Here is a 27087-nt window from a genome sequence, read left to right as displayed (position 1 = left end):
TCAGGGGAAAAAAAAGAGAAAGAAATAACCTTAATCATTTCACTCAGCCACCTCCTCCTGCTTATGAAAGACATGCGAGATGCATGCTCACAGTAACCTCATCAGTGTGTTCTCCAGAGTGTTCAGTGATCCACATAGAAAGATGTGAATCTCTAATAGAAAAAATTAATGTGAATTAAGGGCGAGACCTATCAAGTTATGTTGAAGGGTATTAAAAACTGACAATAGTTTGATTGGTATAAGTTTCTAAGTCAAATGGCCATGACTTAAATGTCATTTTCTGGATTTAAAAAAAAATTAATCATAAATAATTCATGTGACATGTCTGAGCCCCACTTTCCTCATTTTTCAAAAGAAAAGGGTGTGTGATAACAGTAGGTACACATCAGCTGGATATTGTAATCACCACTAGTAAAGAATACATGTGAAACATTTAGAACAGGGGTAGGGACAGAGTAAATGCCAAATAAACGTTAGCCAATTACATTGCGATATTATTAAACTCAGAGAATTGCAAGCAAAATGTTATAATTAGACCCCTAGAGTTGCTATATAAAGAGGATCTTTGCAAAGTTTGTAGAAAATGCATATTGTAAAAAAAAAAAAAATGCAAGGCTTTCTCTTTTTTTAATTTATCAAAATAAACTTGTTCTTTGATTTCAGTTCTCCACAACTGTGAGAAGTTCCTTCAAAATTGATAAAATTAATTGTTGATGGCAATTAGGATGGATATTGGACAATTGAGATCAATGTTTCAGTATGGGCCACCATGAAAAGAAGCAGCTTTCCATCATTGTACTAAATATTGTACCGAAGGCCTTCACATCTATTCCTTATATTGAGTCCTCTTTATTAACTATGTCTGGTAGATAGGAAAACCTAAACTCAGATAAGTTAGAAAAATTGCTTGTAGTGTTAAGCTTACAAAGTGGGAGCACTGGGAGTGGAGTCTAGATATCTCTGACTCCAGAGTATTGATTTTAAAGAAGATTGTAGACCTTTGTTTTCATTTACTCACATCGCTTCCTACGCCTTCATGTCATATTTAATCTAGATAAGTAGTCAGAATACAGCTCTGGGTCTGGACTTCCACACTTTGCTGTAAGAAGTGTTGGGTTATAAAAGGTCTATTAAAAACATTTGCTGAGTTTTCCACCCACATTGACACTGAAGTTCAAGAGGGCAAATACTCGGGAAGTTGTAATTTTTTTTTTTTTTCCAGACAGAGGCCAGAAAGGGAAACTGGGGTTCAGTCAATGGTATAAAGTTAAATGATAAAGAAACATATACAGAAGGTTCTGGAGACAAAGAGAATAATCTTGGGGGTGTCAGTGGCCTAAAGATCAAATTTTTCTATACCAGCCCATGAGCAATAGGAAAAGATGGCAATTGGAATGCCTCGAGAATAAGAGCAAATTATGTTACAATGGGAGGCAGATGGGTTTGGAGGGCCATATTGTTGCTTTCAGTAATTCTTACTTCAAGAGAACTTGCCTATTCCACATAGCTGTAGGACATTTGAAATAAACAACGATTTGCTTCAATATATTTCTTCACAGGGCCAATTTTGCTCCCTCCACTTTAAGACTGACCAATTGAAGAAATCATGACTTTGACAAGGCTGATCTTCACATGTCATGTCAGATTTACATAGGGGGCCCCTCCCTAAGTACTATGGCTGATGATATAAGATCAGTGGGTTAACCTAGAAAGAGCTGGGGACTCACATTAGGAAGAGCCAAGGTAACAGCTTGGGTATAACAATTCACTTTACCTTTTATACTTTTGTTTTCTCATCTTTATGTTGGGTTTAGAGCATGGCATGACATGGATATTTTCTCAATCAATCCCTTGGGTTATTCCTTTATGTTCATATAGTTTATATAATACTAAACAAAAGACTATCTAGTACCCAGTAATTCCAAGGTTTGGGTCCTATGTATAGATTATCGAAGAAACGTTGGAGCCTAGAATTCATCTGATAGGACTACAGAAAGTTGCAGTGGTCACCTGCTTTCTAAGAGGCCCTGTAACCTTCCATTTTAGACCCTTTATGAAGAGAAGTAGAAGTTAAAATATTTTGTGACAACTCAGTAAAGCAAATTGAGAAGCTAGTCATTATCTTCAAATTTTCCTCTCCTTGACAACCACTTCCAGTCACCTACTCTGAACTTCTCCATTTCCCTCTATCTCCTCAGTGCCTATACTTACCATTTTAAACTTTCACCATGATCTTCAAATTTGTGTCTCTGTTTCCAGTCTCACTGCCTTTGAGACACTTTCTTACACTGCAAGTTAAGTAATCATTGAAAGAGCACATAAAAAATAGTATGACCACACAGGTCATAAAAGTCTCTTTAGCTTGATAGCCTTACACAGCCTCTCTTTGCTTTTAAGACAAAACCCAAAGCTTCTAGACATTGCTACAAGACCCTACATCATCTGACCCCTTCTCATCTCATCACTTTGCCTGTCCATCTTACTCTATACTCCACCTCGATGCAGCTCCCTCTCCTATGAAATCCTTACATTCCTGCCTAGTGTTATCCTCCTCTTAATGCCTTCACCCCTGTCCTCTCAACCCTCCAGGCCACACAGGAAATGTCACTTCTTGCAATGATTCGCTGAGCCCAGACCCATTGAAAAGCCTTTGCTATATCTTCCTGTACTTTCCTATACTCCCTTTATTATACTGTTCAGTACTTTCCATACACGTGGAACTCAAGTATTGTCAGCTGAAAGAAGAATTAGTGAATATACAAGGAACTATGGATTTCGGAACACCAGGCATGTTTTCCTCTCATGACAGTGATCACCCACGTGTCACAGAGCACCTATTTCTCTCCTAGGGTATTTTCTTACTCTCAAAAATTGAATGAATGAATGAATGAATGTATATGAACAACACTTAACAGATGTCACTAGTTACTTTTCCAGTGAGCTACCAGTTATGCCCCAATCCAGGTCATATTGATAATCACGACACGCACGCATAAACACACTTTCTTGGCTCTAGCGGTCAAGCTAAGGGAGAACAACCTCAGATTTTGCTGTGACAAGTAGAAAAAAGAGAAGTGAATGTGGCCTTCCAATCTATGTTCCCTAACTTCATTCTCTCAGGTCTCTCAGCCCAAAAAAGATCTTGCTGCTTAGAAAGATGTAAGGCTGTGAGTTAATTTATAAGATCGTAGACAGCTAGAGAGTTGGTTTAATTGAAAGATATAATTACCAGGTGTTGAAGGCAAAAGGGTTCATTAATTTCACAGACACTCTGTTGACTGAACTGTCCTCATTTTAATTTTGCATGACACATGAAGGAGGGAGACACCAGTGGGTCATGAGAATAGGCCAATCCTGCTTGCAGGCACTTAAAATTCCACCCCAGGGGCAAGCAACCTTTCAGTGGTGGAAGGCTAAGTTGTTTCCTCCTGTTTAAAACTCCTCTTATTGAAATTCTATAATAATCCTCTATTGCCCCCTCAGGCCTCATAAAGCCCTTCACACATTGGCCATTGTCTATTTCTCCACCCTCAATTTTCTATACCCTCCTCTGTCCCTGTGCTATTTGTTATTTACTTAGTGTCAATAATAACACTAATAATTATTTTTTATTAATCATTTTAATTATGACTACTGCTATGACTGTTGTACTTAGTATGCTCTGGCCGTGTACAAACGCCTGCTATAAGCACTTCATACACACTGGTTCATATGGACCTCCTGACTACCTGAAGTAAGTACGGTTCCCATTTGAAAATAATAAATGTGAGTAGAAGCAGTCCAATTACTTGCCCCAAATTAAGGAGCTAATAAAAGCAACTCCTAGATTATACTTCAAGACTGTATGATTCCAAACCAGTCTTTTCAGTTCAAGTTTTACGTTGTTGAATCCTATTGTCTGCAACACTCACTTGTGCCTCCTCTGAGAGTAAATTCTATGTCTCAGAAATTGGTGCTTTGCCAACAGCTAGCAGAGTGCTTGGCACATAGAAGACCTCTAGGAAATCAGCTGGATAAAGGGGTGGACAAATTAGCTCTCTTCTCTCGACCCAGGTGTAGGAATCATAGTATCTAGAGAGGAATGATTGTACTGTTGTCATAGCCCAGACAGAAATGGAAATGAAGGAAGAAAACTTGCTTCAACCCTTCCCGAATTAAATGGCTTAAGGAACCAAAGTCTTTGCACCAAAGGCTACAGAAATGTCCAAAATAGGGTCAACATAGTCTTATTTGAGGAAGGATTGGACTAACAGAAAGACATACTTCTCTTATCTATATAAGCCAAATGTTCTTCAAATGTAAGAATACATTTCCAAAACATGGACAGATTTCAAATATCTTGGGAGTCATAAAATCATTTCATAAGCATGAAATTATGAGGTTTTTTTTCTCTTAGATTTTTACCATAGGGCAAGTGTGTCCCCTGGAGAGAGACAGAGACAGAGAGAGAGGGAAAGTTGAAAAAAAATCACTCTCCAGGAGCCATGACCACAATGCAGTTCCTTCTCCTCCATTCTCCTTTTGGGATTTTGGGCACATGTGCCCATGTGCCCAGTGTGTTTTTCATGCTGCCAGATCCGGGACGCAAACCGCGGAGTCAGTCATGTGGGATCCAGGGCTTAACCACCAAAACACTTGCTGGTCCCAAATTATGGAATTTTAAAAGATTTGTTTGTAGTTTAGAAGACATGAATAAAAATAATAGTAATATAATAACAGCAATGAATTATTCCTTGTCTACTATGTGCCTGACACTATCTAAACAATACCCCTAGTGTTTCACAACAATACTGCGAAGCAGAAAATAGCATTAGTTCCATTTTTCAGATTAAAAAAATAATAAATAGCTTCCTCAAGGTGAGTTATTTTATGAAAGAATAGGATTCATATTTAGGACTTCCGTTGCCAAAACATTTTCAAACTTTTTTTTCAAGGAATACCTTACTACTTCATTTTAGTCTTAATTTTTAAGTTCATTACTTAAATGTATCTGTTATCTTAAGGTAAATTTCACATAGAAGAGGATTAAAATTTATAGACTACACATGGAAGCTATTTTAGAGGATCAAAACACGACGTTGAGTTTCAATGTCCCTAATGTTGCTTGCCAAAATTGTTCACATACCCCAGACTATAGTGGAAACTGACAGTTCAATTACCCAAATACGGGAAAGAAGCGTTGATGAAGTCGAATTCTTAGAAAGTGGTTAATTACATTTCCTGGATAACTGGAGACATTTCGTGTTTCAGCTCATCTTAATGAAAATCTAAATACTTCATGCCCTGTGCAGAGAACAGATCACAGTGCATTTCTTTCTGTGTCCTTGACGCTTCCTTAGTCAAGCTTTTCTGGACACACACGGTGCCTTTTCCAGTATCTCCATTATTATTGTAGTACTTAGTAATGATTCCTGATTGCAGAGAAGAGATTGTTTCCTGATGTTTGTAAACCGATTGTGGAGTGACATCACAACACTTGAAAATGTGTATCACATGAGGACATCTCTACTTAGTGATTGAGAGTCCCTATGCTTTCCCTTTCATTCCTCTGAACCTCATCGATACTTTCTTTTGAAGTTCTTTTTGTCTTATTCTAAAACTCAGTTATGCCAGTTTGAAGAGTAATAGATGCAGAGTTAGGAATAATTTCCTGGGAGGCAAAATGATCACAGGAAATTGTCATGGAGTTGTCAACAACCACTGAATCCCTGTAGTTGATTTAAAAAAAAATAGATCCTTGACATTCATAGATTTATTCCACTTACTGATTTCTTCTTGCATTGGTTATTTTGACTTTCCCTTGGCTATGCAGTGTATTTATAAGGCTCATTGGTTCCTGTGGTTATAACCCAAAGGTCTCACCTCACTGATCAATGAGTACAAATATGATGATGTTAATATCCATGTCCAAATTCCTATTATTCTGACCCTACTCTGCCATGTTCCTCCAGCCTTGCCTTCAACACATTTTCGAGTATTGTGATGTCACACCACAATTGGTGGTGATTTTTCCTGTGGGTTTCAGAGGAAGTCCATTTGTTTTTCTTTCTTTCAAGGTATTTACTCACTACCCCTGCTTCTTTGAGCATAGCTACCCTTTCCTGTTGATTATCCAAGACCACAGAGTAATTGAGCTATTCCTTGATCAACTGAGGACTACTGAGGGAAAATGACTTGTCTATAATTCAAACATCATCAAAAAAAAGTTCAAAGCAGTTGTTTTAGCCCAGAGTCTCACAAGTTTTCCTGAATATGATTCCCTTCCCTCTACTTTCCACTCCTCTTAGGAGTACAAGTCCAATTCATTGAAAAACATATGCCATCTCATTTATTGTTCCCTTATTCTTCCAGATGCTTCTGACGGAAAAGAAACAAAAGCAACAACAAATTACTCCTTCTTCATTTAGTCCTTGTCACTGCTGACTTCTCAGGAGCAGATGTTCTGATATAGTTCAAGAAGTATCATCTTTCTTAGAAATTGACACCTGTGAAAGACAGAGGAAGGAAGCTGAATCGGATGGATGAGGAAAGTACTCTGGTGTAGGCTCAAGAAGCATCTATCCACATGGAAAGATCTGGATTGAGTACTGCCCATTGGAATTCTTACAGTGCAGGTGTCTACATCATTACCTGGGCCAGTTGCTACATGTAGTCTCCCCAGAAAGGGCATGACCTCATCAAGGCAGCTCTCTGCAGTTGAAAAAGACTTTGAAGAAGATTACAGATAGAGGCTATTTGCTGACAGTACTCTTTTCAATAGGCTAGATAACAGTTTCTTGAAGGGCATCTGAGATGATCCTCCATTGCCTCCAAAGGAGAAAGACCCGTTTAGCTGTTTAGATAGATATGAATATAAGGACACAGGTGCTAACTCTTCTGTCAGAAGCATCTGAGCGCCAGCACCTACCCAGTTAAATAAACAATTGTCATTATATTATATTTAAGTATGCACTGATTTGAGGACATATCTGTGAGGAACATGAGAAATCTACAACATTTTTTAACATTTACATTGAGTAAAGGGACTCGGTCCTACTCAGTTATCACCCCCGAACTGCTCCTGTTCTGTTCAGATACAGTATAGAACCAGAAAGGAGTGGTCCAACTAACAGACTTGAGTTTGCATTAGAGCGTTACAATGAACAGTATAATGACAATCAGGTTTGGAGCAGGAGAATATACAATATAAAGAGAACAAGTCTAGGAGCTCAAGTAGTCACCACTGAGTTGATATATGAATATTATAGATATTGCACTCAGAGATAGGAAGGACAAGAAACTCAGTCTAAGATAGTTGAAGCAAGATCTGGAGCAATACAATTCAAGAAAAGGCTAATTATAACATGGAGGACATAATTTGAAATCCTTTGGCATCAATCTTGACTTTCTGGTAACATTCTAATTGGTGACATTGGTATAGTGTTTTACCATTTTTTAGAAACATGTTATGTATAAGGCATGGTGAGTCTACTACTCATTATTTTCTAAATCTTTAGAATACAGCTGTGATACATGAGTTATCCTGCCCATTTTAAAGTATATACATCTATATTTATTCATGTTAAGAATTTTTTCCAAGTCTGTAGCTAGTAAATGGTAGGAGTCCTCTTCTCAATGAGGTTTGACTTCACCTAGAAGGTAGAACAAATTCTGCAATATTGTGATTCACATAGAGCACCTTTGGGTTAAATATACAGAACATTGTAATGACAAGAGTTGTTCAAATGCAGAATTGGCTGTCCTGATGGAGATCTCTTCATCACTAGAAGGATAGCAACAAAAACTAGGTGACCATCTGTCACATAAATTACAGTGGTGAATTTTAAAAAATTTTTTTAAATTTATTTTATATATTCAATCACATATGTCACTTAGCTTGTAAAGTCAATGTTCCAGCATGAGTACATTTCTCACCAGTCCAGTTGGGGATACTATACACATTATCATCAACATAATAATAATCCATTTCTTTGTCCCATAGATGTCTTGCCTCTCTATTTTTCACCTTAATGTATTTTCTCACACTCACCTCCTTCTCCCATCATCTTCCCATACTGTATCTGGTATATATAACCATTTTCTGTATTTCTATTTCCTCCAGAAGTTTCTGCATATAAAAAGACACAGTAATTAGTGTGAATTGACAGCCCATGGAATGGGAAAATATGTTTGTAAACTATGCTTCAGATAAGGTACTGATAACCTGAATACACAGGGAACTCAATTGACTTACCTGAAAAAACATGATCAATGCAATTAAAAGATGGGAGAATCAGCTGAAAAAAAAACAACTCTCTAAGAACAACATATAAATAGCCAAAGTCATATGAAAAAATACTCCACATCCCTCAGCATAAGGGAGATGCAGATCAAATCAACAATGAGATAACACCTAACCCTAGTAAGAATGACTAAGATTAAAAAAATAAAAATTAAAAATGTTAAGTGCTGACAGGGATGCAGTGAAAGGGGAACTCTCCTACACTGTTGTTGGGAATGTAAACTGGCCCAGCCACTGTGGAGAACAATATGGAGATTCCTCAAAGATCTACAGATAGAGCTACCATATGATCCAGCAATACTATTCCTTGGTATCTACCCCAAGGACAGAATAATGTTTAGTCAGAAAAGTGTTTGTACATCTATGTTTACTGCAGCATTATTCACAATTGCTAAGACAGGGTACCAATCCAAATGTCCACGAACAGAGGAATGGATTTAAAAAGTGTGGTACACATACTCTATGAAATACTATTGAGCCATAAAAAAACAAGACCCTGGTTTTTGACAGAAAGTGGGGAAATATGGAAGCTTTACTGCTGAATGAAGCAAACCAGGCTATGGAGAGATATTGTAAGTCTCCACTTAATATATACTGACTGTTTGCACTCTATGACTGAAACTGAATGACTAGAAGATATAAAAACAGAAGAGAATTCTGATTGGCTAAGAGATTGAATTTTAAAATTCTATCATGTCCTTTCAATCCTGAAGCTCTGATTTCAAGTCCTTGTTACTCTTTATGATCCCCATTTAATCCTATTTCTGAGGTTTATAATTTTCACTGGAAAAAAATAGATGTACAATCACACATTTGCCAGTGTAACCCTGGTAAAACTGGAATACTCTAAGTCCTATCTCAGCAAACTGTCAAGTTCAGAGGAAACTAATTTCATATGGACAAATATTTGAAATTTGAAAAAGCTATTTAAATCTTTAATTAACTTTCAAAAAATAGACAGATGCCAAGCATAATACTAAGAGAAAGAATGTGTTAAAATCATTTTTATATTACGCTTATAATTGAAATGAATGGCAACTGCCTCTTTAATGTTTTTTCTTTTTTTAAGTGTATTTTTTCACATGAAAGAGCATGAGGGGTTAGGGACTTTCAACAGGATGTCATCATGCTAAAATCTCCCCAGCCTTCCAGTCAACTGAGATGACAGGCATACCAATAGAGTCACCCAGAGCATTCAGGTAGACCAGGAATCCAATCCAGGGTCTCCCTCTATCACAGAGTGGTACTTTGCAGCCTGTGTCACTGATGGTGGGCCTATTTTCTTTTCAAAATTCTCAAACCCTTGAAAATTCAGCCACTGTTGGACTTTCCTTCTCTTCTATGAATCTATCATTTTTTCCTCTGAATATCTCCTCTGTTCTAATTTAAAATAAATTGATCTCTCTGCTTTCTCTAATTCTTTATTTCATTCATTAGCTCAGAACATTACTTTCTTGGCATAAAAGAAGGAATAGTCTGGGACCAGCAGATGACATAAAGGTTTCTTCTCTGGACTCCCAAGTAGTCAACCACGGTTCGAGTCCCTGACCTGGTGGCTTAAAACTCACACCAGGCATGTGTGCATGCATGCCCCAAATCCTGAGAGATGTAAATGAGAATGGAGGAGAAGAGACTGTGGCATGGCCATCCCCCCTGGGAATTGATTCTTGCTTTCTGTCTCTCTCTCCAGTAAGTGCACACACCCTATAGCAAATCTCTCTCTATATATATATAAATAAAAGGAAAAAAATAAGCATCTACATATTCATATTTCATTATTAAACTTCAGTAAAATCTTGACAGACTCTCCTCAAAGAAAGTAATACCTTTACTGTGTCAACTTTTGATCTTTCTCATCTATAGCATGAACCCTTTCTTGATGAGCTTTCTTTTCATTCTTTTACGGTGGCACCCAACAGGATCTATGGGCTGAGCTTTGACTATACCATTAAAGTTACTCCTAATAAACCCACATGTATGTTACACAAGTCCAGAGTAGCAATTGTGTTGGTTTCCAGATTCAGTGCCTTCCCGTCCTGATTCTGTTCCTGGAGAAAGAAGGAAGATGGGATGTCTCTCTAGTTTGTTGCCCTGCAGTTACAGTGGATTGATGGATTATTCCTCTTTTACTTTGTCTCTGACATTTTCCTTTCCATGCCTGGGTCTACAGTATGCCAGGGAACACTATTCCTTAGGGGAATGTGGAAGTGACTTAGGAGATGCAGTTTGGTTTGTCTCTGAGCATTAGTTGATGTCGCTGAAACCGCTTATCTACGCCTTCCAGGGCGATGTTTCGGCACCTCCACATTCCCATGTCGTACCTGGAGTTTCAGTCTGAATTTTATGATTTGATTTATTTCCAGGGAGAAATTATAGTCAGCCCCCTCTTTATTTATTTATTTATTTTCCTTTTTGGCTCTAATTAGCTTTACTAATAGCAAGAATTCAGACATCTCCACATACAAGCAGTGAAACCTGAAATAGTTTTGTAACTCTTGGCTAAAAATTGCTATTTCTCTGACCTTATCTATGAGTTTCTGATCCTCCAAGCCACCTTCTTCCACCTGCTGCCCAATTACCAGCTGCAAAACTACCTTCAGTCTGGAAGAGAACACAGCTCATAAGTTCCCTTCCTCTCAACTTTCAGCTATCAACTAGACATAAACATTTCAGTCCCTCTTCACTCTTGCTAGGAGTTTCAGTCTACCACCAAAATAGACTGCATAGAATGCATGAATAAATCCCAATCCTGGACTCTGTAGATTCACTTAATTGCCCACATTTCTCCTTTTCCCTCCACCCCTTGGATCACTGAAAGTTTTATCCACAGCTCAGTGTTTCATTTGTTTGTTTGTTTTCTCCCTCACATTGTCATTAAAGTTATCCCTGTGCACTGTGAAATTTCTTGGAGTAATGGTAGAATCATGGAGTATTTTGTACAAGGACCATAACTTTTAGAACATCACATAATTAAAGAGTAATCTTGGCACAGACTCAGGTCTTCCTGTTTAACAATGAAAACCACACTGTTCTGTGACCTTATGATAGCCTTGGGTTATAATTCACTGAGCCAACTTTGAAATTATGAAATTCTTGATAAGTTGTTTTTAATTTGGGTGAGTCACATAGTGTTCAATATTGTACATCAAGTGAGACTTACTGATACTTTATAGGATGATATGTCTAATTTGCAGAATTCACATAAAGTGATTGTATAGTACTAGTTCTAAACTGTGCCAGAATAAGTACTCCAGAGCTGAAGCTTAATTCTCAGGAATTTTTGCTCCTAAAGTTTGGCCCACATGAAACCTCTGAAATTAGCCCATGAAGACTGCCACTGACCATGTCTCCCTTTTACTAAAGGTCTCTAACTCTTTTAGATATTAAGGCTCCAGATGAACCTGGTTAAAACATAACATATATAAACATAAATATATCAAGCCTAAAATTCATGTAATAGACATGGAATGCACATACTCAACTCTCTGGCTGAGTTGGGAGTCGAAGAGCATTTTTGCCATGTGGTCCAGCTGTTCTAGTAGCTCTCCCTCTTCTCTGAGACCCCTTCCATTACAATGCTTCAGTCCAATGACTAGGCATGAGAAAGGCACCAACACTAATTCATTCCTGAGCAATGCAGAACACCCCATTTGGTGACTTCAGTTCTTCTTGAAACCTCACTAAATCATCTAATTTGAAACTTCTTACCCATCATTCCCTTCTTCACCTTCCTAGTGTCAGACCTGCCAACCCAATCTAAAAGCCTTCCCCTCTCTAACCTACTCCCACCCCTTAGCCCTTTACAGGCATTTCTTACCCAATCAACGTTTTGTCTATCTAATCTTGTTTTTGAATCTGCTACGCCACAGTAATGTTCTTTAGATTTACTCAGTTAAGTAAACATCCACTTTTTTTTCCTCTTTATATATTTATTGTACTTTATGATTTACATATAATAATTTTTTACATTTTTCTAGAATACAGAATGGTCTTTAGCAGCATGTATATAGTGTGTCATAAACAAAAAAAAATAACATATTCATCACCTTCAGCATTTAATATTATGTCGTTCATGTTTGAAACCCACTCCAATGGTTATTCTGCAACCCTCTTAAACGATCATTCCCAAAGGACATCATTCTGACCTCAAAATGTGGTATGCAGTATCTCACTGGACCTAAAGACACATTAATAAACATGAGGCACATGGATGCATCTGAGAATAACTCCAGAACATGTCTCCAGGACCACTATAACAAATGTTTGTGTGTGTCCTGTTTTAGATGGTGAAAGATTATAGATCTTGACCTTGAGCCTTAATGTAATCCAATTTTACATTAGTTGTGAATCTAAGTGCAGACTGATAAGGCAGGAAGAATTCAATTCAGGCTAGGTGTAGCACTCTTGCTCATATTAGATCAGCATTCAGCCCATGTGCCATGGGTCCACAAATTTGGCAGCCATGATGAAAATACATACTTAGCTCAGTTGGTCTGAGTGGAAGCTGAGCAAAGCACTTTTTATCTCAAATCCCAGATGTGTCTTCCCGAATGAAACCTAATAATATTTGGCTACTCTATTTTAGTACAATGTTACATTTGTAAGAAAATTGATCTGACATCCACAAATTTAAAAAGAAATTTGCATCTCATTTTGTAGTCATTTGTAATTCTTCAGATGGGGAGTCAATTAAAAACAACAACAAAAATTCTTGAAATGTCAGTTCTTTAACTTTTCCAACAGTTTCTACATATCCCCCTTCTCTCTCTCTCCATATTTGCTATTTTTTAATCCTACTTACCCAGTCTGCAAATGGTAATATTGTTCTCAATCGCTTTACTCAGTCTTTTACATTTCCTTTTCTCCTAAGAGCTCAGTCCTTTCCATTGTAAACAAAGCTAATATTTTCGTTCTTCATTTCACACTTCACTCATTGATTCTTTCCTTTAAGAAACAGAAAATAGGGCTAGCAATGGCATGGTGGTTAAGGTGGCTAGATCCTACATGACCAACAGTGTGATTAAAGTCCCATTTCTGGAGACTTGATAAACATGCCAGGCCCATATGCATGCATGCCCAAAATCCCCATCTCACTGGACCTAAAGACACATTAATAAACATGAGGCACATGGATGCATCTGAGAATAACTCCAGAACATGTCTCCAGGACCACTATAACAAATGTTTGTGTGTGTCCTGTTTTAGATGGTGAAAGATTATAGATCTTGACCTTGAGCCTTAATGTAATCCAATTTTACATTAGTTGTGAATCTAAGTGCAGACTGATAAGGCAGGAAGAATTCAATTCAGGCTAGGTGTAGCACTCTTGCTCATATTAGATCAGCATTCAGCCCATGTGCCATGGGTCCACAAATTTGGCAGCCATGATGAAAATACATACTTAGCTCAGTTGGTCTGAGTGGAAGCTGAGCAAAGCACTTTTTATCTCAAATCCCAGATGTGTCTTCCCGAATGAAACCTAATAATATTTGGCTACTCTATTTTAGTACAATGTTACATTTGTAAGAAAATTGATCTGACATCCACAAATTTAAAAAGAAATTTGCATCTCATTTTGTAGTCATTTGTAATTCTTCAGATGGGGAGTCAATTAAAAACAACAACAAAAATTCTTGAAATGTCAGTTCTTTAACTTTTCCAACAGTTTCTACATATCCCCCTTTTCTCTCTCTCCATATTTGCTATTTTTTTAATCCTACTTACCCAGTCTGCAAATGGTAATATTGTTCTCAATCGCTTTACTCAGTCTTTTACATTTCCTTTTCTCCTAAGAGCTCAGTCCTTTCCATTGTAAACAAAGCTAATATTTTCGTTCTTCATTTCACACTTCACTCATTGATTCTTTCCTTTAAGAAACAGAAAATAGGGCTAGCAATGGCATGGTGGTTAAGGTGGCTAGATCCTACATGACCAACAGTGTGATTAAAGTCCCATTTCTGGAGACTTGATAAACATGCCAGGCCCATATGCATGCATGCCCAAACTCCCCAAAGGAGGGAGAAATGGAGAAGGGATTGTGGCATGACCAACTCCCATGGAGGGTGCTTTCTTATTTTCCCTCTCTCACTCTTTCTGTCTCTGGCTACCACATGTATCTTCTGGAAAATTTTTCTAAAAAACAGAAAATGAGACAGAGTGTCTTGTATATTAAGAATTATCTTATTATTGGTTGCCTCTTCCTATAAGTAAATGGTTATTTCATATCTAACTGCCTTCCCTGTAGTATCTTGTCCTTCCTCCATGCAGCCTTAAAGCCTTTGAAAAACTCAATTTGACTTCTGGGTACTTCCAAGTGAGGGCATTGTGAAACTAGCCAAAACATTAGCAATTCATCACCTTTCATGATGAAAAATCCCTTTATCCAAGAAAATTTAGTAGGCAGCAGAATGCCTGGCCTTGTGGCTAATTCAGCAGTGATCTCTCATTCACACCACTGTGGTCTGGCAGCTCAGTTGGGATTTGGCTAAGACTAGAGGAGAAAGAAGTACATCCCTGCAGGCCAGTCCTCCAACTGCTGTCCCTCCCTCCATCGCTCTCCATAATCAATCCTGGCCACGACTGCCAGCTTGCTCCACCTAGCCCGAATTGGTATTCTTCCTGCCTTACCACTCTGCACTTAGATTTATGATTTATTTAGAACTGGATTACATCAAGGCTCAAGGCCAAGGATCCATAATCTGTCACCGTCTCCAACATGGCCAAACACAAACATTTGTTTTAGCTGCATCAGCACCCCTAAACCCTGTTCGAAGGATACCCATTGTTAATCGCCATAGCAACTGCATCTTCTTGTGTTCTTTTTTTTTTCTTCACCAACCATAACCGCTTTGCCTTGCTCCTTTCCTGTTCCAAACAAAAGCATTGACTCCATCAAGTGATAGATATTCATAATTTAACAGAATGGTGGCAAGTCTAAGTTATGCTATTGAAATACATCACAATGGAGTTGCTTTGCTATTTGTTTTTGTGCTGAATAGCAGCAAGGGCTTTAAGTTATGGGTCTCGTACACATATAAGGAGGAGGAAGGAGATATATGTAATTGTCAGCAATACTGATGATGGTTTCTTGCCTGCTGAGTAAGTCTTAAGCAGCAAAATAAGGTGCTTCTTATCTTACTAGCATTCATGTCTTTTGCACGTTACTATTAATTATTAATAATAATGAAAACAGCTTCTCTGGTTTAGATATGGTTGTACCCCAAAAATTAATTTGCTGGAAGTGTACTCCATAGTATAATGGTGTTGAGGGAAGGTAGGACCTAGCTTTCCTCCCTAAGCTTAGTTTTGTTAGGTATAAGATATGATAGTTAAAATAGATGATCTCTAAGTAGAAAACTTGAAACATTCCCTAGGTCTACCTTAAGTGTATAATGCATGCTTAAACTTGAATTGGACTCCTTGAGGAGTAAAAATAGAAGGAAAAATATTGTGTTTCTATTCTCCAGAATCATATAATTAATGTTCACAAGGTTCAGATAGTAACACAAATACATATCACCAAATAAAGCAATAGAAAACAATATGTTTCAAAGTTCAAATATAAATGCTATCGTTGACCAAAAGAATGGGAGTGCAATGACCAAGAAAAAAAAAAGTGTTCCTTGTGTGAGAGAAATCTGAGCTAGATAATGACAGGTGAGCAGAGTTTTAAAGGGTAGGAAAATGGAAGCCCACATCCAACAGGGACATTGATGTGAATGAAATTCCAGTAAAGGGAGTCAACAGGGATTTCCATCCAACTGTGAGTATGGACTTCTGGATGCCACAGCTTTGTGCATTGCTATGAACCTTTTGAAGTTGGTAAAAAGTGAGTACAAAAGGGACTAAAATGATCCCCCATTAATTCAAAATTCAACTTTCAAAAGATTATACAGTGTGAGGAAGTAAAGAAGAGAGAAGAATAAAACAAAGTGGAACATAAGCCATAGCATAATAAAGAATATTAATATTGAAAGCGTTAGATGATTCAATCTCATCCATTCAACTAAACAACTGTGGGTAAAAAGTGGCCTCCAAAATGATGCGTCTTTGAATGGCGTACAGTGACCACAACCACGGTGTTGTCCCCACACTTCCTGGCACCCATTCTGTTGTTCTTGCACTATAAATAGAAATCAGCCACCCCTCAGGCCCACTTTCTGCTTCTCAAAGAGGCCTTGTGTTCTCTTTCTCTACAGTACAACTTCTAACAGATTTTTCCCTCTACACGGAATAACCCTCCCTCTCAGTCTTAACCTTGCTGTGCTTACTCATTCATATTGAAATGTCACTTTAAATATGAATTTCTTAAAAGGACATTCGAAAGTCTCCAGCCCAGGGTAGCTTTTCCCCTACTTCCCTCTTCATAATAGGTATCATTCATAAAGCTACTTTTTCAGTGATTTTTATTTCCCTTGAATCTAGACTGTGTCTGGGACCAGCAAGTAGCATGGTGGGTAAGGTGCTAGACTCTCACATAGTCCACCGCAGTTCAAGTCCTGGACCAGGCAGGTTGGAAATCACGCCAGGCTCATGTCTGTGCATGCCCAGAACCCCAAGAGGAGAAAGGAGTGGAAGGGATTGTGGTGTGGCCATCCTTCCAGGAGTGGATTTTTTTAATTTCTGCCTCTCTGTCTCTCTGGTGAGCTCATGTGCCCTATAGCAAAAATCTCTTTCTAAAAGACAAGTAATAATTTAAAAAAAGTAGACCACGCCTTGTTTACCAGTGTGCCCTTGTTACTTAGTATTTTCCTAACATCTAGTAGGTTTTTAATAAAACTTGTTAAAAGATAGGGAAAAACCAGATTGTGACAGATCGTCAGTGCCAGGCTTGGATCATTATCATACATGTGGCAGGTTGCTGATTTTTTTTTTTTTTAAACAGGAGGAAAGTACAATTAAAACTGAGCCATCAAAAGCTACCTCTATATAGATGATGCTGGAATGGGTGGGGTCTGAGGTTTACAGCACAGACAAACCTTCTAACTGTATATCTGACTGGAGCTTTGGTAGCTATATCCCTGAACTAGAACCCTGTGTTGTTATTATTTTTGATGCAAAAATTGATTTTGCTTCAGCCTCCCTCCCCTCTCATAGTCCCCACTGATGAAAAATATAGCTAATCAAGTAAAGCAGGGATGAAGAAGGAAGAGGAAAAACCCTTTCTTCAACTGCTTCCAAAATCTCCCCCGTGCTTTGATTTGCTTTCAGAGAACACTTTAGCTCAACAAACAATTGCAAACTACCCAGTTGCAAGGTAAAATGAAAAGCCCACAGGCATTAATTATATATAGAGATATTAAAAAAGAAGCTACTGCTTAATTATTGTTTGCAAATCTCGGTATTTAAATTGACTTATTTGCAAATGTCTGTTTAGAAATTGACTTTGTAATTATGAAGTCAGCGCAGGGATGTCTCAGGCCCTGGAGGAGTCTCTAACGAGGAATGATAATATAACAGCCAGAGTGAGACATCCTGAGCTGCATTTTAATAACTGGAAGTGGTTGACCAGGGGGGGCTGAGAGGCTTAGTGGAAGATCCCTACAATGGCAAATGAAGAGGCCAAGGTCTCCCTGGTTGGCAAGGAATCACTGAAAGAGATGTGAGGGGCCAGGCAGGGAGCGTAGAGTTCTAAGAACCTGGTGTATGAAGTCTGGGGCAACTAAAGGAGAGGGTCAGAGCATGTTGTGTTGTGTGTGAGAATAAGTCCTCCTCTAGAACCAGTTATGGGCATTTCAGGGGATCACCTGCCACCAACCATATTCTTCCCAGTGACTGAATTTTTGTTTCCTCTGTTACTGTTATTATGGATTGAATTATGTTCCCCTAAAGTTCACATGCTAAAGTCCTAATCCACAGTACTTTAGTTTTTTAAAAACATTCATTGAGATATTATTGTGTTGATTTTTTTTGAGAGTTTTTGGTTTTGTTTTGTTTTGTTTTGTTTTGTTTTTGCTATAGGGCACATGCACTCACCAGACAGACAGAGATAGAGAGACAGAAAGTGAAAATCCCCCCCCCCGGGGGGATTGCCACGCCGCAATCCCTTCTCCTCCATTCTCCTCTCGGAATCTTGGGCACACACGCACACGCACCCAGCGTGAGTTTTAAGCCACTGGGTCCGGTACGTGAACCGCGGTCAACTATGTGGGAGTCCAGCAACATAGCCATTACGCTAACTGCTGGTCCCAGTATCGTGTTATTTTTATCAGTTAAGATGTGGTCATACTGGGCAAGATGGGCCCTTGAAAGGTTTAGATGTGTACACAGACACAGCATACAGGGAGAATCCCTTGTAAAGATGAAGGCAAAAACCAGGGTGATGCATCTACAAGCCAAGAAATGCCAAAGATTGATTCAACAAACCACCAGAAGCTAGGAGAAGGCATGAAATAAATTATTTCTTACAACCCTCATGAGGAATCAACCCTGCCAAGAACTGAATCTCAGTCTTCTCCCATCCAGAACGGTGAGAAAATAAGCTCCTCTAGTTTAAGTTCCCCATTTTGAGGTACTTTGTAGCCTTAGGAGACTAGTACAAGTATGTAGGATTCACGATGGATTGCCTAGCTCAAGGAAGGAAATGGAGATGGACCAACCTGGAAATAACAACAAATTCTCTCACAATACTGGAATATTAGACATGGAAAGGACCTAACCTTAAAACCATCTGAAAGGACCAATGGTTCATGAACATGGTTACATTTTGGAATTACCTGGGGCACTTTTATCGTTATTATTCATGATAGATCTTGTATGCATGAGAGAGAGAGAGAGAGAGAAATGCACCTTCCATGGGGCTCAGTCACGCATAATCCCCTTTCTCCAGTCTTCCACCTGTCCAAGGTCTCAAGCACACAAGCACCAGCCTGGTGTGTTTTCAGGCCGTCTTGGCAAAGGATTTGAATTGTGGGCAGCATGTGGCTTACAGATCTGTAGTCCAGTGTGCTACTGATGGTGCCACAGAGTCTGTTCCTCATCTGAGGATTTTTTTTTTTTAATACCAATGTCTATATCCTATGCTCATAGATTCAGATTTAATTTATCTGGGGTGCCTTCTGGGTACCAGGCTTTCAAAAGCATCCTAGGAGAAGGTAATTTGTAGTCAAGGTTGAGAACCAGTCTTCTAGGTTTTAGATTACCTCCCTCATTTAACAGGAGAGAAAATTAAGGGTCAGAGAGGTGAAGGAATAATTAATTGCCCAGGGTCACATTGTTAATAAGTGGGAAAAAATGAGAGGCAACCTGACACCTTGGCTTTCAGTCCATTTTTCTTCCCACAGAGCAGCACTCCTGTCCTCTGTGTTCTGGATGTAGAATGCAAGTACTTGCCCTCTCTTTGGGTGTCTTCTTGTCCTAGGCAAATGGTGACCTTTGCCACTGATATCAAAGGAAAGTTGTCAGCCTCAACATGTGCACAAAGAGTTCACAGAATTTTTCACACATACCTCATTCAATTTATTCACAGCAACTTTATGATATCAAGGCTGGTCAGTATGTTCTTCCTTTTAAAAAGTATGTGCAGAGAGATGAGACTGGTTCCCAAACCACACTGTTGGCCAAACGAACTAGGATTCAAACTCTGGTTAATGGCAGAATGGGCAGCGATGTTCAGTTGGGGCCTGAAACCAGGTCCATGTCCCTTACCATGAAGAAACAAAACTTGATGAAACTATTCAGTGAGGCCCACACTGGGGAGGGAGCAGGACAGTATTCCATAACTGTGAGGACTGTGATGGACAAGATACAAAATTATATAGGGAAGAAACAAAGAAAATGTTATTCATTGTCTCTGGTGAGAATGCAAGGAGTCCAGCAGCCTGAAGGTGTGACCATCAGTACTGGAGGGGCAGTTTCTGTTGGTCTCAGCATGCAAGACTGAGCAGAAAGAACAGTTTCCCTTCTCTGCAAGAGACTTAAAGATAAGCAAAGATTAACAAGGCAGCAGAAGCAAACAGAGTCAGTCAAGGCAACTCTTAGACCCTGGCTTAGAAATGAGATGTGATTTTGTATCTCTCGACTGGATACAATCATCTCATCCGCTCATATGAGAAGGTAGCATCTTTCTGTTCCCTGTTTCCAGAGCCAGGCATTTGTAAAGATTTAGCAAGGTCATGGTTAACTTCTGTTACTTAGGCATTAGGTCCCATCTGTTATGCGGGAGGTTTCTGTAAGACTCACTGTGAGGGAAGTGAAAGACATTAAAAACTAATTTTCTTAAAGTTTAATCTGTTAAGATGGACTCTAAGACTGAGTATAATATAGTCATTTGGCTAGTCACAAGGTCATTTTGAAAATTTTTCGGCTCTCCATTTCACCACTTGCCAAGTAAGAGTGAGGCTCAACTGCCTTGGTTCAATCTTTCAAAAATTTTCTAAACACTCTTAACCACTTTCTTGCTTTAACTAAAATGTTTGTGAACAAAAATGTGCTTGATTCTAGTTATATTAATGTAGTCCATTTGTTTACAAAAATTAAAAATCTTGCATGAACTCTGGGCTTTCATTCAAAGGTGATAGGTATCTCGAAGTTCAGAATGACACTGGAGACTATAACTGTCAAAGTGTTAGAGGAGACAATGTCCCAAGAAAAGGGATACTCTTATTTTCCATCTAAAGATAGGCCTGTTAGCTCCAAGACAACCACACTGACTCGTATTCAACTCAACCCTATTACCACTGTACACAGATGTCAAATGAGAGTAAAACGAGAGCTGTTTGATTCCTATCTGCAATTTTAGTTGTAACCCAATCTTACAGTCTTTCTTTATTTTCTTTTTCTTTTACTTTCTCCCCCACATAAAGGATAGTACTAGGTTTTACACTTATGCAGATATACATTCAAAGTCAAATTCTGTTCTAAATTCTCTATTCACTAATTACAGAACTATAGGAAAGTCAAATGCTTTGAATTTTAATTCTCTCAACTGTAGAATGAGAGTAATGCCAACTCCTTGTCAGATGAATAAGATAAGAATATATAAGTAATTTTCCTTATTTCTTAGGTTGTCAGGGATGTCATGATGTATTTCTCTATGTTTTTCTATGCAAAAATGTGTCATGGCTCTCCAGATAATCCAATATGTTGGTCACTCAACAATGTGAGCTTGAACCTTTTTTTCCCCAGAGTAGTAGCTATAAACAATGGGTTCAGGGTAGTCAACAGCTGGTCCGACTTTGGACCATTTGATTATAACTATACATTTTCCCATGCTCTATCTTGTCATTCCCTCTTGGTTGCTTCCCAGTTTTAGAGTCCCCCGTAGACTATGCATGATACCATTTCTTTTATCTGGACCTGAACTCTTTCTGACTAACTCTTCCAGTAACTTCAGTTTTGCCCATGACCTACCTCCTATATACTATTTCTGTATTATCCCTCCAGAACGTTACTCAGAAGACTATTTTATAGTCTTCACGATTTGTGTAACATCTTCTATTCCCTCAAATTAGGTCTCTCTGGTCTTGACAATATGACCAGGACTGAGTTTGTTATTTCTGAAAGAGAAAGAACATGAATGGGATAACGCTAATAGAGAGAAGCTCACCATTGACCTGAAGTTCTGTGGGGAGAAGACTTATTTGCAAAGGGCAAAGCACAAAGTAAAGATGGTGCAACACATATTGTTTAAGGATCAAGTGCCTGGAGTAACAAGATGGGTTAATAGTTATGATCATTATGGGGGAAGGAGACCAGCAGGTGCTTTAGTGGTTAAAGTAACTGGATTCCCACATGGTCAACTACAGTTCAAGTCCCAGGCCCAGAGGCTTAAAAATCATACTGGGTGTTTATGTGTGAATGCCCCAAATCACAATAGGAGGGTAGAGGAGAAGGGAATGTGACATGATCATCTCCCCTGGCAGGTGATATCTCTCTGTTTCTCCCTGGCAAGTGCACACACCCTATACCAAAAACCTAAAAATAAATAAATAAATAAATAAATAAATAAATTTAAAATAATTATGGGGGAGGGTTTTTAAATTTCTATTAATGTATATACCCCTCCTCCCAAGATGTCTCTGGAATTAAGCCGACCTACAGATAGCAGTCAAGGATTTTTGGCCCTCAGGAACTGCAAAACTGGAAGGAGATATTTGTTTCAGGAAATGTAATCACTTTTCACATCTTACAATCTGACTTGATCCTGAAATATTTTAACATCTTTCACAAAAATCATAATTTAGGAGAACATCTTTAATAATATGCACACATTCTATTTGTGCCTCATATGTAGGTCATAACATTGAAAATTTGCATGAAAAATAAAGAAACTACAACCTGTGGGACACATCCTCTCAGCCAAGCATATCCTAAGTCCTCGTAATATCTTATGACAAAATACAAATTATTCCTGGGAAACAGCAGTTAGTGTAATGGCTATGTCGCTGGACTCCCACGTGGTCGACCGCGGTTCGCGTCCCATACCCGTTGGCTTAAAACACGCCGGGCGCGTGTGTGTGCATGCCCAGGATCCCAGGAGGAGAATGGAGGAGAAGGGATTGCGGCGTGACCATTCCCCCTGGGGGGTGATTTCTCGCTTTCTGTCTCTATGTCTCTGTCTGTCTGGCAAGAGCACGTGCCCTATAGCAAAAATCTCTCTCTCAAAAAAAAATTATTCCCGCTCCTGTTTTACAGGTGAGAAAACTGAAGCTTAGAGAAAATAGGTAAGTTATTAAACACAACTTAAGTCTTCTAAAAACCATGCAGAAAGCCAACAATTTGATGTAGTCCTGTGTGATATCAACAGCAGTGCTCACAACTACTACTTAGGAAACCAAAGAAACCCCACTTTCTCTCACCCTCACCTACTCCCCTCCAGGAAAGCAAGACAGGGATTCAACACTATTATTTATCTGTATATGTGTAATCTTTTCAAGCCTGTTTCCTCATTTGTATAAGTAGAAGGCTGAACTCATCTAGAAAATCCCTTCAAGCCCTAATATTTTATTATTCAGTTACAAATACTTCTAGTCAAAGCGAGCAACTACTGCCAAAGGGAAGGAATTAACACTCCACAATTAATGCCCCATTTCATTAACAATTAGATATGTTAAATGCCATTCAATTTGTTGTGCCATCAAGTCCTGGGAAGGTAGCTATGCTTCTTGTAGCTTTCCAATAACTCTCCGTCACCAAATGTATTAATTTTCAGATAGACCGGCGGGCAACAGATCTTTACTCTCAGCTTTTAATATGTTCCAGTCCTTGGGCCACTGGTAGACCTACATGAACTGATGTGTTCAGCTTCTGTCAGAATCCAAGCTGAGGACAATTCCTTTAGGGTAAAGGCTATGCAAGTCCCCTCTGTACTGAGAAAGCCAACCTTAACAGAGCCCAGGTAAAATACTGTTGATCTTTTTGTCCACCCCACCCCTACTGCCAGTGATTTTTTTAGATGACAGGTCCTTAAATGCGTGAGAGTAACTTTTCAGACCCAAGAAAATTATCACCTCCCCATTGGGGGCTTTACCCACCACTACAGCCTGACCTGAATGAATTGGGGAAGGAAACAGTGACAATACAAATGCTAACAATAAAAGCAGTAGGAACAGCATCCATACATGCAGTACACGTGCCAAACACAGTACCCTTAATCCCAACAACAAACCGATAAGTTGGTACTGTAAGTAATTCCCGTTTTACCTTTCAGGAAATTAATTGATGATTTATTATACTGGTTATTGATGTATTTGTTGCTTTGTTGGTTATTATTTATTGCTACATAGCTGATTGCCATAAAATGGATTTCCTTAAAACAATAACTATTTCTCACAAAGCATCTAAGAGTCAGGAATCTGGGAGTAGCTTAAGTAGGTGTTTCTGGTTGAGAGTTCCTTCTGAGTTTGCAAACAAGGTGTTGCCCAAGACTGATATCACCTGAAAGTTTAACTGGGGCTTTAGGATTGACCTTGAAATTCAGTGACATAGTCATTAGCAGAGGCTAACCTTATCATGTGTGCCTCTTGTCACAAAATGGCAGCTGGTTTTCCCCAGAGTGAGTCAACCAAGAAAGAAAGAAGCAGAGGGCAGACTTTTATACCTAAACTTGGGAGTGACATCCTATCAGTTCTTCAGTCCCATACACCATCCCCAGTACAATATGGGAGGGGTCTGTCCAAGGGCACACGTACCAGGAGGCAGAGGTCATGGAGGTTTATCTCAGGGACTGTACATCATACCAACTATGGATATACAGTCAATAGAGTAGCAGTAAAGAACTGAGTTCATAAACTCAAGTTATGTCTGACTCTAGAACTCATGTTTTAACCATATGTTTTGCTATCTCTTTAAATGGTCTTCTCATGCCTCTCACTTTCCAAGGCATATCATGACTAGGGTTTGGTCAGAGAAGCAGACCAGTGCCTGCATGATTTTGCATATACTGCTTTCTTTGGGATTTCTTCCTCTCACCAGGGCCTGCTTTATGGGCATGAGGTATGAGTACTGGCCTCTGTCCTCAGAAAAACCCAAGCCTGGTTTAATGACATGCTCTTGCTGTCTTGTTATTCTTCATCATTTTGTATCAAGAGCCCCACGTTGTATTTTGCACTGGGCCACATAAAATTAAGAAGTGTTTGTTGCCCCAAGCTAACACCCATCTTTCTGGGAGATTTCCTTATTCTTTAAAGCCAAAATCACCTATCACTTGCTCAGGGAAAGGGTTTTTCTTTTTTTCATATTTTTTTTTTTTTTTTTTTGCTATGGGACATGCACTTGCTAGAGAGGAAAACAGAGACACAAGGAAAGTGAGAAATCACCTGCCGGGGAGGATGGCTCTGCCACAGTCCCTTCTCCTCAATTCTTATCTTAGAATTTGGGGGCACATGTACACATGATTCCATCATAATTTTCAGGCTACAGGATCCAGAACTTTTAGCACAGAACTGTCGGTCCATGTGGGATCCAGTGCCTTAACCACATGTCACTTGCTGGCCTGTCAGGGAAACATCTTAAATCAACACTATTCCCTCTACACACATACCCACACAACTTTTGGATGGTTCTTAACTACAGTTTTGCACTTATCATCATGAGAGGTCATTATTAATTTTCCTAACTTAACAGTAAGTTCTTGAAGGTACCTGTCCTGTGTTTCTGTGCCTGGTACAGTGCTCAGAGCTACCAAGACATGTCAGCTGAGTTGAACATTTTGAAACATCTTTGTCAACTCACTTTCTAGCTCTGCATCAATGTTACCACCAATGGCTAGCTCATTACTTCACCAAGGAGCCAATTTTGAATAGCTCTAAACAGCTGTGATTGCTAGAAAATTCTTCCTTATTACAAAAAAATCCAATTTTATCTACATTTCTCTTTCTGTAGATTCCACATAGTGATCATAATTTCATTCACTGAACACAGACAAAATGAACCTGCTTTTTATTTTTTTATTTTTATTTTCTTGTCATAGGGCCTGTGTGCTTGCTAAAGAGAGAAAGAAAGAGAGAAAGTGAAAATACAACCCCCAGGGGAATGGACATGCCATGGTTCCTTTTCCTCCATTTTCCCCTCAGATTTTGGGTATGCATATACACATGCACCCAGCATGATGTTTCGGCTGCTGGGTCTAGGACTCAAACCACACAGTCAGTCACGTGGGTTCCAGTTGCATTAAACACCATGCCACTTGCTGGCCCAAATCTGCTCTTTTGAAATGGTAGTCCTTCAGATAGCTGAAGGCAGAATTTATATGCTACTCACTATTCTGTCTATGTTTGCATATTTAGCTGTCTCTGTGGCCTGGATTTGTCTAATGTAGCTGTATGATATTCACAGCATCTAGAGGTCCTCAGGTTAGTAGTGGATACAGGCAGTGCTGGTCTGGGAAACTGGAATGACTTGGCTTTCTCCCAAGTGTTTCTTCTCCTACAGGCTGTTCTCAGTAAGTTTTCAGGGTGATAGAGAAGGTACAAAAAGAGAGGACAAGCTTACCCAGAGAGAGTGTCCTACTCACTGTCTGAGTCCCATCTGCTGACCTCCCACTGCCAAGTAGGTAACAAACCATTCTGGATATTGTGTAACTGAAGGGTTCTCCTGAGGCTGGGGGGTTTCTCAGGATGTGAGACCCTCAAGTTTAAAATCAGGAGAGCTAATCACCGGTCCAGTAATGTGACTAAGTCTAAAGTAAGGTAAGACACTACAAAGTTATAAGGCAAAAGGTATGAACTTGAAGGGCAAAGAATAAAGCCCATTAACATAATGTACTTATTACTGCTAATGGGTTATAAGCTTTTCATACCATTCCTAAACCAGTCTTAAGACCAAATAAGTACATGCTGCTTTCAGTCTTAAGCTATGAAGATACCAGACATAGCCACAGAAAATGGAAGACATATTGCTGGGGAATTCAGTGGGTATTGCTCATTCTTTCAAATTCCCATACAGTTATGTTTCTAGTTGACAGCAGAGGTCTAGTGGAGGTCTCTTGGTTCTCTGCTCCCTAGGGCATTCCCAAAATAAGCCCATGTAGTTTCCAATTAAACCCAGGTGAACTTTGCCCTGGCCTATAGCTGGAGTGGCAGTGCAATGCCAAACAAGTGCATGAAAATGTGAACCGCAGTGAGAAGAGTTTCTGTTTTGAGCTTGTGTTTTGTCTCCACTTGCCCAAGAAATTTCTGATTTTGTTTTTTTCTTAGATTAGGTCAAACTCATGAACTGGTAGGCAGAGTCTTCATAAAATGTTGCAACTTACCTGTCCCACTTACTCTCAGCTGTATTTATAAATTAAAAAAAAATTTTTTTTAAATTATTTATTTAATTTTATTTATTTATCATTATTTTTAAAATGGGATCGGAGAAAGGGAAAG

The sequence above is a fragment of the Tupaia chinensis genome, unplaced genomic scaffold (genome assembly GCF_000334495.1).
Source record: "Tupaia chinensis unplaced genomic scaffold, TupChi_1.0 Scaffold142001_1, whole genome shotgun sequence".
In the NCBI taxonomy this organism is placed as follows: Eukaryota; Metazoa; Chordata; class Mammalia; order Scandentia; family Tupaiidae; genus Tupaia; species Tupaia belangeri.
This window is presented reverse-complemented; position numbering follows the sequence as displayed.